Source organism: Sciurus vulgaris, assembly GCF_902686455.1.
Source record: "Sciurus vulgaris genome assembly, chromosome: 3".
NCBI lineage: Eukaryota > Metazoa > Chordata > Mammalia > Rodentia > Sciuridae > Sciurus > Sciurus vulgaris.
Window position 1 is genome coordinate 86,621,081 of NC_136463.1, and position 13,375 is coordinate 86,634,455.

A 13,375-nucleotide genomic window follows, 5' to 3' on the forward strand; every position below is an offset into this window, starting at 1 on the left:
GTTAAAATTTAACACTGAGAACTAAATTAATTTAAATAAAAAAACATGCAAATTAAAGAATTGTTTCAAATAGCTATTAAACCCAATATTCCAAATTTTAGTGGAATCTTTTTTTAAAATACATACATAGAGCAAATCTGCCAAGAGGTTGTATCTAAATTTCACTCATTAAGTTTAATAATACACATGTACCCAATTAAGATAGATCGACTTGTAATCCATTAATTTAAAATCCACAAAAAAGTTAAGAACCAAGATTTCTAATGTAATAAAAGGGAAAAAAAAATCAAAACAAAACCTAAAGAATTAAAAATCTGTAATGTTAAATCCGTAATGGAAATATCAATGCAAAGTAATTAATTTTCTATATGTGCTGAGTCTGTCCACTAAGAACACTAGAAGCAACAACACCTCAGTAGCAATGACACACCTAGCTCTTTAGCTGTTGCCTTCTAAACACCGTGTTCTATGAAGAGAATGGGATGTATTTGAAAGAATGAATGATTTCAGGTCTGTGATTTAGAAAATTCTAGGGGATCCTGGCAAAAGGAAATAAGCAAGCACTTACTGAGATGTTTTCAAAACTGAATAAAGGAGCCAACTTAAAGAAGCATCCATTGACAAGTGTGTATAAATTTAACTGCAAAGCTAAGTAAATGGTATTTAATCATAATCCTTACTACAAGTTAAAATCCCTAAGTACAAAGTTATGCTCAAACAAAAGAAAGTAAAAGAGAAGAAAATAGAGACTCTTTTTTGCAGGAAACATCTAGCTAATAAATGTAGAAGGGAAAAAAATACTTGTAAAATTACCACTTTATAAACTTGTAATAATGTAATTTATTAAGGAACATATTGCTAATGAATGCTAAAACCATTAGTTAAAAAGTGGTGTAGAACAGGCTATTCACAGATTTCTTAATGATTACAAAGGGGAAGTGTAAAGTCACAATATTAACCAAGTGAATGTGTTTAGATCTCTAATGTCAGGGCAATCTGATATGACATAGCAAAGAAATACTACCTACAAATTATTCTCAAAAATAGAAAAATAAATTTTAGCCTGAAACTAATTTACTTAATTTTATAGAAAATGTAGGGAACAAAGAAAATTGTCAAGTTGGAATAAGTTGGAAAACAATTTGCAAAAATAGATTGTGAAATATTCAATAATATTATCCTGGATTCTTCCACATTGCAATACCATGAAAAGCAATGAAAAGGATATTTTTGAGTAGATGAGACTAAAGAGACATAAGTGCAAGTATATAAAGTCAGACTGAAAACTGCTACAAAGACTGCAACATTTAGGTAATTTTCTGTTAACTAAATATTAGAAGATATGAAACAATTGATTCATTTTTTAAGTCCCAATAATAGGCTAGTCCTAGAAGCAACTGTCTTTATTCTTAGGAAATACATAAGAAACTTTGGAGATGTCTTTGATTTATTTTAAATGAGAAACAGAAATAGAGGAGATAAATGGAAACAAATATGAAAAAAAGGTGCTACTCTTTTTTTTTCCTTATAATGTATGAACACTCAGGTGTGAGGAAAACAACTGAATTTTCTGTTTGTTTTGGGATAAAAATCCCTCCAACCCTTTTAAAGAGTACTCACAATTCAATAATGGAGTAATCAAAATGGTCCACTTACTGGAAAGTAAAACCACATCTCCTCCTCTAGCTCCAGAGGGTCTTGGATTTGGAAAAACCAAGTCACAAGAGACATTTGTTATTTCTCCACAGTAGCTCCTCTATCATTCACAGACCTCCATGGGTAATAGGAACATGGTCAGCAAGGAGTGGTGTTATTTTTTAATTTGGCACTTTTATCTATTTTTTTTTTTTTTTTTTTTTTTTTGGTACATGGGATTGAAAGCAGGGCCACTTAACACTGAGCCACATCCCCAGACCTTTCTATTATGTTTTGAGACAGCATCTCACTAAGTTGCTTAGGGCCTTACTAAATTACTGAGGCTAGCCTCTAACTTGCAATTCTCCTGTCTTAGCCTCCCAAGTCACCAGGATTATGTATGTGCACCACCATGCCCGGTGGCACATTCTTAAAGTTAATGCTATAGGGACAAATGTGGATTCATCAGAAACTCCATATTCTGGTTTGAAGTTCTCTCCATGCCAGCAAATCCACCTCCTCTGGCTCCTGGCTTCTCCCTCAGTGGTAGCCATTCAACACAAATCTCTTTTGAGCTTTTCTTACCTCCTCTAAGACAGTTTTGGAATATCCCTCTGCTTCTTTCTCCTCCCTCTCCTATCTTGGCCACATTTAATCCCTAGAATATCTAAACTATATTTCCATATATTTTGGAAATTCATGAAGTTTTCATTGCAGCAATTCTTTGTTCTGCATTAGAACAGGCATCAACTAGATGCTAGTGCACGAGTATCTAGCTGTAGAGAGGCACATTTCAAACTTTCTAAGTAGAAGCACTGAAGCTTCTTTCCTTAATCTTGAAACTAAGAAAAAGTTTCTCTACTCCTCCCCCATGGTGGAGTAGGAGAAAGGTTGGAGGCATCACAGAGTATTCTGAAAAATCTTGCCAAAACTCTCTTCTGATTTACAGCAAATTAAGTCTCTCAATCTCCTTCGTAGGAGGATGGTCAGATAAGCTTAGGTGGAAAAGTGACTCTGGACCTCATCAGCAAGTCCTGCTCTGGTGATCTGGTGCCACAGGCCTCTCTTTGGAACCTGAGTGGGGTTGGCAGCTATTCTTTTGAGATTTAAAGAAAGCTTGAGATGGGAAGAATGCTAATATGTAGCATTGTTTTTATTTTAATATATTTTTTCTCTCATTTAATTTTAAATGATCAGATAGAATGGGATGAGGAGGATGAGAATTGATACTAACCAGGTTTTATTTCATTAACTGACCTTTCCAAGTCAGACTTTGCTTGCCTCAGAACTTTGGAATTTGTTTAGATTTATTAGCATTGACTTGAACTGTACAGAATATAAAACTCCTGCCTGAATCAGTCATTCAATTTTCTTTCCAAGAGCCTGAAATAAACTCTTAAGAGTTAACAGATTTTGAAATAGTATACTTTCTTACTATATTCATCTAGGTGACAGCTGATTTTAACTTTTTAAAATTTAATTAATAATATATATTTAACTATAATGTTTACCTACATAGAGAATCAGGGAAAAAAGTATGCTCCAAGAGAGAACTATTGCTTAAAACTTTATTTATAATCTTCCAAATTTCATCAAACTTTGAAGAAACTTGTTTATGTGTATATATATATTGTGTGTATATGTGTGTATGTATGCCTATATATACCTATGTGATTTTATAGCATTTTTTCATTGCTATATATCAAACATCAATTTATGTAGATAAGCATCTATTCACATTAGTTTTCATGGCTACATTAAAGTTTATTAAAAGGTCATCAAAATATATTAATTGATGGTCACGGAGTTTGTCTTCAGATTTTGAATAACATACAAAATTGCTTCTATGAATTTGTATATCAACCCCTTTGAATAATTGAAAAAATGTTTCTTTATTCTAATTCCTAGAAATGCTGATTCAGTAAGTATTCACATTTTTAAAAATTTAGGTCCCTACTGTCTAATATTCAGAATAGCTATGTCAATTGGCAACAATCTGGCAATATAAATTCTTCACCAACTCACTCCCACTGGACTTTTTTGGTTTTTGCTTCTTAGTTTGATTTGCTATTAATTGTTGCTAGTTTAATGACATCTGATACTCAAAACTGTGCTGTTACTATTTCAAATATATGTATTTTTTATCAATAGTGTTAAACTGGTTTTCAAATGCTCTTACCCACTTTTATTTCTTTTTGAGCTTCCCAAAGCTCATAACCCAAATCCACTTTCTTATTGGTTAGTAAGAGTTTGTTGTATTTTAGGGGACTTAATCTTTTTCAGAGCAATTTTTTAAAGTATACTGAGAAACATCTTCTAAAATATGTTATGACTCTGATTTTGTATTATCTAGAAGTTTTTCTGTAATCTATAAGTCCAAATTAGTTTTTGAGACTACATTAGGTAATTCAGCAAAGGCAAAGAGGTAGACTCACAACGATCTAACTTAAAAGCAAAAGGAATAGAATTTTTAAGAAAAACTAAAGTAACATAAGCAATCTTCTACTCTATCATTTTTATTTTATCAGTGAGTATACTGTGTCATCTTGTTTCCACCAGCCAGCTGTTCTCAAATTTGGTGGCACATCCAAAACACCTGAGAAGCTACTTAAACTAGCCTATGGGAAGAAGCAGCACATGAGCTACCATCTGTGTTGTGTGTCATGATAAAATAATTGTAGATAATAGCCTACCAGTTTCTTCTTAGCGGATCAGCTTAGGAATCTTGGAAAAGGTAAGATTTAGTATTTCTAACAGAGATAAGGAAATAAGAAAACCCTCAAATTCACCCTTTGGCTCATCAACTTTGCTGTGAATTTCAAAACTTGATTCTAAGAGATAGCTCCAAGAGAGGATAAAATGACTTCCTCAACTTACTATTAATCAAGTGTAGCCTATTGCCTATCTCAACAGGACTACTAGTCTATTTGTCCACACTCTCCCGACACTCAGATGGTTGAAGAGGCGTTGTACAGTTTATCTCAAGAAAGGAGAATTTTAGTTAGATTGGAGAGTTCAAGATGAGAGTCAGGCTGTCAAGAACATTCGAGTTTGTTAAAGGCCAGGTTAATGATTAAAGTTGGCAAAGGACTTTGAAAATGAAAAATTCTAACTAATTATCTTAACTTGCTTTTCTCACTCACTTGATTTTCTTGTCTTAATGAAGTGGGTCAAATTTCGAATAAAATAATATTCCAATAAAATGATGGGAAAGTTAGACATGTGTTTCATGCCCCAAGATGACTAGAGTCCTACTCATTTAAATCTCAGCAGGGATTGTCTTTGGTGAAAAATTGCTTCATGAAGAATGTGAATTTCTAATTCAAAATGTAGGCACTTTTGGGGTTTTGCAAAGAAATTAATCTGGCAGGAATCAAATATCTGAATAATAGTTAATTATTCAATTTAGTTCAAGCCCTTATATGAGTAAATTAATGTCATCTGTCACAGACTTTCCTTATAACTTATAACTTACAAAATATCCAATAATATTTCTGTGAGTTTAAATGATATTGCATGACCAGCAAGTTTGGAAAGTACATTTTAATTCTCTGCCTCCAATCACTTACATCTCCAAAACCAATCCACACTGGTGATCTGAAAAATCCAAGCTCTTATATTATCTCTAGAGATGTTGAAAGCATCTCCTTCCATAATCCTGAAGCTTCAGAAATGAACTTGCTGAAGTCATCACACCTCATCTTCTGATAGGCATTGTGCAATTATTATGTAAGACCACAGAGCTCCCTTAGTGTTCAGTGCTGTGGCTGATCATTTTAGCAGAATGTGTGCCATGTTTAGTTCACCTACAGGAAATCTAGGTCTGCAGGAAGAACTAGCCAGTCATACACCTCCAGCATGGGGTGTTTTAACAAGGTGGTATATGGTATCATCAGCAAGAGGGAAAAAAAGGTAAAAGTAGTTATTTTATTTGGAGTAGCAAACTATTACATGGTAAATATAAGACCAAATTAATCTGGTCAGAGGACAGTTTCAGGTCAAATGTTCCAGATACCACTGGATTCCATCTATTCTCTTAGAAGCTGAGTAACAATGATATTTAATGTCTTTGCTATTCCTTGCATTCTAATTGGCAAATATTTAATCTAATTGGTGAACAGTACTTGGTATGTTGCACCTAGATGACCAAAAATACTACTTGCTACTGCTGCCAAAGCTGTAGACAATGCTTATTTTTTAAAACCTTTGTGTGCTCGTTGTAAGAATATTATAACAGCACAAAAATTGGAACCTGCCTGAATGTTCTACAGTGGTGCAGTCATTAATTAAATTAGTCTATCTACTGTATGGAACAGTGTGCAGCCATTAAAATGATAATGGGAAGAATATGCTGCAACATGGAAAATGTTTATAACAGAATGTCAAATGAAAGTGCAAACTAGCAAGTGATAAATAACCTCTTAATGTCAACTCTGTAAAACAGAAACATAAAATATCACAAAGGTAGAAAGAAATTGTGGCTGATATTTTTCCTTAATTTTCAAAACTTTCATAATGTTATTTGATAATTTACTTTTTTTGAATAAGAGAGATCTGAACATTTTCTCAAATACTCTCACATTGCTGTTTTCCCTTGGTACTCGGTGATATCCAGCTCCCTTCCGTGTCATTTGAGATGTGGTTGTAGATTGGTGATCCTTCAGTCTTTCACAGAAACTCATGATTTCCAAGTATGGATTCAGCAACTGCCCCCAAATCCCCCTAGTGCAAAGTGGTTCCAACATTTCTCAAGTCTCAATAGTCTGTGTTTTGAATACATAGATTTGACTTGAAACCATGTATGTGGTTCACATAATTATAAAATATGATTTAAATTTAAAAATTCTTAAATTTAAAGCTAAAAGGAAATAAATCTAACTAAATATCCATTTGATGACATTGCCATAGAAAGAAGACCTATTCTAATAATAGCGCAACAGTATTTTCACTGTAAGATACACCTTAAAGGCAAGATGAACTTCAAAAACAGTAAATTATGAATATTTTAAGTTTTTTATTTAATTTTTATGTTTACAGACTGCATTGAGATTCATTGTACACAAATGGGGTAAAACTTTTTGTTTCTATAGTTATGAATTGTTTTTGAGTAATCAAATATTTGGTGGTATTTTATAGTGTATTTTATATGTAGTATGGGTTGAAGCAAATGAATAATCACATTTATGCTGTTGAATACCAAGATTTTTAACATGGGAGTTAGAAAATGAAGAACTGTGAAGTTAAATTAAAATTCTATAGCCCTGAACTAGAATTGCAGTCATCAGTATAAACACACAATGTAATTTATTTCCAAAAAAATATCCTTTGCTCTGTCAACTAAAAGACTATAATTAAGGACCAACTCCATAGGAATAAGTATTCTTAACTCTTAGATTTTAGTCTCTGAGTCTGAATGAATTCTATTTTCTACTAAAAGGAACTAGAGATTCTTAGAGAAATGATGAAATCCACATCTGCAGAAGATATGAAATGAACCTGGAGTACCTCATATATCAGAAAGAAAGCTCCAAAAGTATTCATGAGCCCACTCAAATTAGACTCCACTGGATGGGAATCTAATGTGGATATTAACATATAGGAGTCACATGTACATCTTGCTAAAATGATTTTCCTCAAAATGGGAAAATCAACTTCAGTAAAATTAGCAAGTGATCACTTTAAAACACATAATGTTTCTCAATTCACTAGTTCATAATATTTTTAAAGATGCATTGATTACCTTTGGAGACCATAAAGAATCACCAACTCATGATTTTGAAAGCTGGAACTAAAGGGAAGGCATTGAGCATGTATCCCATTATACCTCAGGACAACCTAGTAGTTGATAAAGGGGGATTTCTTTTATAGTACTTCAGCTTAAATGAGAAGGGAATGATACACTTAAAATACTGTTATTTTCAAGTCCTTGACAATTATTTCCATTGCAAAAAATTAGATGTATCTAAATCTGATACATCCTCTAGATCTAACCAACAATTGACAGAATAAATTGGGACTGGAAGATCTTGTTAAACACACCTAAAATATACAGTAAGAGCAATGTCCACACTTCTCAAAATTATAGATCACACAACCTGAGTCATCAACAATACAACCAAGGAAAAATGGCCAAGAAACAAAGAGATGAATAAATACAGAGACATTAGCAAGCAAACAACTACAATGCAAACTTTATTTGAATGCTGATTTTAATAGACAAATCTAATACAATTGTGAGCAAAAAGTGGATATTCTAAAATATTGATTTTTAGCTATTACAATGTAATGGGAATATGATTTTAAAGAAGTCATATCTCTTGGAGATGTATGCTAATTATTTACAAATTAAATAATATTTCTTTGGAATCTGTTTCAAATTAATCTGTAGAGGAGGGAATATAAACAGGGAAATGAATGAAACAAGATTGGCATGAGTTGATAGATGTTAAAGGTGGGTGAAGGTAGTTCATTACTGTATTGTTATTTTAATTACTTTGGTTGCGCTTGATATTTTATTTCATTAATGAGTTTCACAATTATTTATGTTCATTAATTAAGGCAACATTTAAAATGCACATCAGCATATTAGTAATTATACTATATAATACTTTATATATATAGACATATACTCATGACTCATGAGTATATACACATATACTCATGTATAAGCTGTATATAGTATCATAAAATGTGAGGAGCATCTACAAATGTCTCTTTCAAATGAAAACCCTCTGAGAAAAATATTACTTCAATAGTCACATTTTTTCAAAAGTGAACTTGCTTAGTATCAGATGGGGTCTTAAGCCAGGTGATGCTAACTCCATTCCATGCTACTACTGTATGTTAATATCCACATGAAAATTTAGGGATGATTCTGAAATTAATCTATATTGTATCACTAGTCTGTAAAAAATAAATTATACTTACACACATAAAATTTCTCTCCCTCTCTTTCTTAGAATGAAATTCAAGTATTCCTTTAGAGCTAATGTATCCTCCTCATTATCCCCTCCTTCCCAGAGCATATCAAGCTCTTCCATGGTTCCAGAATTTTGGTCCATCAGACTCTCCCTAGAGATTCTACCTACATTTTTCCATTCATCAAACTTCCACTCCTCCTTAAAGATCTAGCTAGAATTCTGCCTTCATTGTGAAGACGTCTTCAGTCCCAAGGTAGGACTAGTCATTCTTTAATGCTACCATACACTTCTGTGAATGTTATTTATTCAGAGTAATAACAATCATTTATATTTATGAAGCACCAACCACTATTTCAAATGCTTTATATAAATTAATTTCCCAATCCCAAGTACCCTATGAGTTAGGTACTACTATCATCCCCATTTGACAGATGAAGAAAAAGAGGCCCTTCCCTGATGGGTTGGATTGATTTTATCTATTCTTATATTTTAAATATTAAATAGTACAAGGTATTTAGTGTATACTCAGTAGCTATTTGTTAAATTTTATTATTTTTGAAATTTCAACTACTAATTTGAGTTAGACTTAAAACTATTAATTTTTAGATAATGCAACAAAGTTTAGATTGAATTAACTCGTGTGATTTATATTCATTTATTTGAATAGATTTATTTGAATAGATTGATATGAAAAATGAAAGCAAAGGTAATTGTGCCATAGAGCTCTTTATGAACTATTTGCTTCATCATTTTTACTGTTTTGAGACTTTTTACAGATTAAAAAAAATTGCTACTGCTTTTTGTTGAAGAAAGTTAAGAATTTTGATTCTTTGCTATTTCCCTAAATCTCATTTGAAAATTACTTTTATAAGTGGCCCTTAAATTGCAAGAAACTAGCAGTGCACCTCAGTTGACCTCAAAGTACAACCTGAACAAATAATGTGTTTTTTGGTTCACCCATTTTATTTTTAGAGTATATTTGTCTTTTAAAATAAACTATGTTGCTGCAATCATATCATTTTAGAGGATGTTATTTTATGCATAATACATTGAATGTTTCTGTACATATATTTCACAGATTTTCTATTTGTGATAGAGTACCCACAATTATATGTTTTTATCACAGATATATGATGCACATTATTTCTGCTGTAAATTTTAACATTCAGTGCATTGTTGCTCTGTTGCTTTGAATGTTCCTGTGCCATCAACTCAGGTCAAATTCTCCTTTGTAGCAAGAAGCAGAAGTCAACAGAAGATTTTTGACTCTTAACCACTTCTTATAGAGTACCCCCATTGTATTTAGCCTACATTCTGAATATTTTTATTTAATACATGCCATTTTCCTTATTCTAACCTTGGCTCATCCTGACACTTTCAAATTGTCAGGCATTCTTGGACTATCTTCCATGTACGCCTGGGCTTATTTGATTTTATATGGCAGAACATCAAATCTAACTGGTGGAGACAAAAATAAAAATTTATGCATGGCCAGGCAAGTAAATGCTTATGCACAAATCTTTCTGTCTCTATCATTTGATCCTGTTTTGTTTTTGTTTTTCTCTCTAATGCTATCTTTCTCTTTCATGCTACCCTTTCACATTTGGTAGTCAATAGCAGCTGAATAACATATTCCTTAGAGATTAGATTTCTATGAGAAATATCTTTTTATCCCAACACACATACCTGAACAATTATACTACCTGAAACAATTACTGTGACCAGGAAGATTAGTTTTGCTGGCACATGTCTAATTCTAGAGATGATGGAAAGCTGCCAGTCTTACCTGAAGGACATACATTGACAAAGGGGATAGTGTAGTCTTCCAAAGTAATGCAGAAGATATGTTATCAGACAAGAAATTATAACTATTATCTACCTATAGAAGATATAGCAATCATTGAGAAAATGGTAAAGTAGTATAAAAAGCAGCAAATGTAGATTCTGACCATTTGCAAATACTTTATGTGAAGTTAATCAATTACTTTCTTTTTAATGGCAGTTTTCTTCTCTATAAAATATGCAAAGATAGTAATACCTACTTCATGAAGGTCAAATGGGTAAGTTTAGGTAAAGTATCTACCACATACCACACTTCTTGCCTAACAATGATCACTCAATGAAGGTACACTCCTTTAATACCAAAGGAAGTTTCATTTCATAAAGGAAGTCATCAATCACTTTGCTCTCTTCATCTAGACTCTGTGAAATTCTCTTGGTCTAGTCACAGTGTAGCACTTAATTGCATATGAGAAATACAGCCTCCATGTGCTAGATATGCAAATGCTTTATCAACTAATTTCTAAGCTCCTTAGAAACTAATGTCATTTCTTTGTACTCTGATGCAGTACCTAGTCCAGAACTAGTTACTCATTGAGCACAGAGTAAGAAAGGCCCTTTTTATCCTTGTACTGTTAGTGGGATCAAATAAGTTATATTATATATATGGAAGCATGTACAACCAGAAGAGGCAATAAATATTGAAATGGTTAACTGAGGAAGACTGTGTCTATAAAATAAAAGTAAAAAGGTCCCTAATTATTATTTATTCTTTGACAAAATTTGGGACATTTAGTGTTGGGTGGAGACATGTAGTGTCATGCTGCTGAAGCTATATCCTTCCTAATACTTGTGGATTGGGTCGATACGTAGTAGGACTAATTGCACCTAGAAAAGCATTAGAACTTAATGTGAGTATATAGTTAATGATTCACTAGGAGATAAAATAATCACTAAGTGTTAGACTTTGGAGAAAGATCTGTAGTTAACCCCAATATCCTCCATTCAGAATCTATGTGAACTTAGATGATTACACATTTTTGAGACTTCTAGAATTTGTGTGCAGGATCTCTATCAGTAAAATGAAAGTTAAATAAGATGGTGCAGGTAAGGGACTTTTCAGCATAGTGTAAGGAACATAAATGAGGGAGCAAATACTGGCAAAGTTTTACTATTGTGCTATTTAGGGAATGTAGGAGGTATAAATGGAATTAGTTTTGATTTAGAGACATTCATATGTAAGCATTGCTACTGTCTTTCTCTCCTCTGAAACAGTGAACACTACACATAATAAGCATCTGCCTATTATTCAGCTGCACTCGTCCAACACTGATTTCATTTTCAGTCTTGTTTTGATCTGTTTCATTCTCAGTGGATAGCAGAAAATTAGACAATGGTTGGGATCACATGCATCTCTAGCCTAGGAACCCCACAGGGCTTTTCATCTGGCTCCACATTTTGGCTTGGTTTGACATGGGAATTTAATAAGTATTTAAAATTGAAAAATAAGGTTCTATTGCTGATACTTGCTTGGTAGAGATATTAGATTCTTATTTTACCAATTCTACTAGATTTGGGTTTATCATGTTTTTTTTTTTTTTCCACTAAAGACAAATATTCAGATACACCCAGATATCTAGAAGGAGAGAGAGAGGGAAATAAGAGAAAATTACCCATTGGGTACCAAGTGCTGAAGGTTTGTGCAACTGTGGTAAAAACTGTTTTGTGTTGTTTTGTTTTCAGTGGGACTGAAGGGTAGGGACACAAATGAATTTGCCGATTAACTGTGCTAATACTATCCTCTGAAATCATCTGAATACACTCTTAAAGATATAAAAATCAAATACTATGGAATGAAGGGGTTTTGCTTTGTCAATTGGAAATGGTTTGCAAGTAATTCTTGGGGTAAGAGGGAACAGGCACATACAAGGTTTTTTATCATACTATATAATAGGTTTATTTTCCCACCTTTAATTAAATACGAGACTTCACTGTTTAACCTCAATTAAAACATAATGATGTTGGTGCATTATGATTAGTTAAATTAATGTTCTGAATAGGAAAATGGTGATTTCAAATAAGGCAATAATTAGCAGCCTGTAAGCATCATCCTAGCAGTCACCTCAACTCCCTCTCCACATGATAAGTTATCATTCTAGACAAGTTGACCCACTCCCTGTTCTTGCCTAATAATGAAGTATCCAGGCCATCTATGTTCCTCAGTTCCATGCCTTGAACTTCTCATTTCTCATATGTAATTCTACTGTCCTTATGAAAGGTGGGTCCTTCATCCCCTCTAAGCTCCTGTGGATCTAGGAAACAAGTCCTGCTCTTTTCGCCCTTTTTAAACATTGCTTTCCCTTTATTTCAGTGAAAAACCTTTGAAGACACAGGTTACCCATTCTCTTCCTTGCATTTTCAAGACTTTAATATAAATGGCCACTGATGACTATTCATTGATTCATTTCGTCCCATTGTCCCGGATGTAGAACACCTATAAAATCTTAAATTGAGCAATAAATACCTACTAATGGTTACTTTGAAGCAATATTTGAATACTAAATTATGTTCACAGAATTGAAAAGTTTGGAATTAATGTTTCCCTAAATATTGACTTCACATTAAAGAAGAATTAACAGCACTTAACTTCTGCCATTTAAGTGTCATAGTTTGGCAGGAAAATGCGAGTATATCAATAATCAATTTAATATTAAATATGATAGGAAAAGTTCCAACTTAAACATATATTGAGGTATTTAGGACTTTTCAAAAACTTGGTGAATAGCCCTAATAGGGGTCTATTCATATGAGGGTTTAGTTTTTGGCTACAGTGAAAAAGTAAAGGGAAGAGCTATTTCAAATAGAAAAAGTCACAAGGCCACAGAATCAGTAATGAGAAGGTTGGAGGCAATAGTTGTAGGGATGGAGTTCTGGTACTGGTATAGTGATAAAGATATTTGTATAAATCCCCCCCAAACTTTTCATCTCAGCCCCCTGCAGAGGGACTGCAAGTAGAAACTGAAGAAAATATATCCCACTCA